Here is a 1,873-nt window from a genome sequence, read left to right on the forward strand (position 1 = left end):
AANNNTNTANTGATAAGNNCAATCNATTTTGTGCTAATTAAAGGTATGTAAATTTTTAATAACCCGCAATCGATGATTTTTTGAGAAATTTGATAAAGATGACGGATTGAGCATTTGAAATTAATAGAATAAAAAGATTGACATATTGCTTTCTAATGTTATAATTTTGGTTGATTCTTATCTCTGAATTGTAATAAGTCAAAAAAAATCATTGAACAAAAGTTTTTAATTTTTAAGTATGTGTTACTTACATGAAAACCAGGAACAATTCTTAATAAAATACGTTTCTTTTTTCAGGGGAAAACATTGCTAATAATGTTGTAGAAATTAATGGCATTATTCAGTATGCACAGTAATTTTACTTTTAATTTCCATTCATTTTTATTTCGACTTCGCTAAAATGTTAATTCAGTTTCACTTTTTTTCATATATCTCAACAAATACCCGATCAGGAGATGTCGGTATTATTTTATAATAGTTAGCGAATAATTCCCTACCTATATAAATTAGTTTCCTTAATTTTTGTTGAAAAAACATTTTCTCGAAAATTGCAAAATTTCATGGGCTATAGGCTTGGCTGTTTTTGCGAAAATCAGCGAATTAATATTTTTAACATTAGGAATTTTTTATTGTAAAGTTTTCATATTGATAAATTAAAGTGATTTCTAGAGTTTCAACCCAATGTACCTAGTAATGTGGAATAAATAGGCTGTTAATTTTGAGGTACTGCGTATCTTAATACATAGGAGAGTCGCTATCAGTAATTCTCTTTCAACCGAAGCTGAGACTGCCAATTTCTGCACATGAAACATTGTTGACATCGAATATGTTACATTTTTACTGATGTATCTTTTTTTACGATGAAGTGAATCGAATTTCTGAAATTATTTCTGTTAAATAATTATTAATTTCTGCGAATCAAAACGTAAGCGTTGCAAGTGTTTACTTTGCTAAAAAGTAAACATTTCATGGAATACAGTCGCTGTTGCCATCTTTCACATTGACTAAGCTCCTCATTGATACATCTGTGGCAACTTGATTGTACTTTCACTAAGTCACAACGATGCAATGGTGATTTGCATAATTAGTATAATATGCAGTCGCCTGTAGTGAATCTTTACTAAAAATGCTATGAAATTAAATAAATTCACAATTCATGTCAAACCAGTGGGCTCGTGCATTGTATTTGTTCGAATCGTTAGAAGCATCCAACAGTTTGTACGGTGAAACTTAATCCTTGCTTCTCAGAAACGATGGCGAATTGTAAAAATAATTTTGGGAATATTGCAAGCAATTGTGTGCCAATTATAGGTATGTAAATTTTGAATAACCTTCAATCGACGATTTTTTGTGAAATTTGATAAATTTACCAGTTAGAGCATTTTAAATTTATAGAATGAAAAGACTGGCATCTTGCACGAAAATAGTTTTGTGATGTGATAATTATGAACAATTCTTATCTCTGAATTGAAATTAGTCAAAAAAATTCATTGACTATAGGTTTATAATTTTTAAAGATACTGTTCCTTAAATAAAAATTCAGGAACAATTCATGTTTAAAAAATTCATTATTTTGGGCAAAAAAATTGATTGTTCTGTTGTAAAAATTCATAAAAGCAATCCGTATACGCAAGTACTTAACTTTTGTTTTTCATTTTTCTTTATTTAGAATAGATTAAAATATTATTTTAGTTTCACTTTTTTAACATATCTCAACAAATACACAATCAGTTGAAGTCAGGATAATTCTAAAATAGTTAACGAATAATTCTCAACGGATATAAATCAATTGCCTTAATTTTTGGAGAAAAAAATTTTTCTCGAAAATTGCAAAATTTCATGGGCTATAGACTTGGTTGCTTTTGCGAAAATC

This window comes from Trichinella spiralis, assembly GCF_000181795.1.
Source record: "Trichinella spiralis strain ISS 195 chromosome Unknown Scfld9, whole genome shotgun sequence".
Lineage (NCBI taxonomy): Eukaryota > Metazoa > Nematoda > Enoplea > Trichinellida > Trichinellidae > Trichinella > Trichinella spiralis.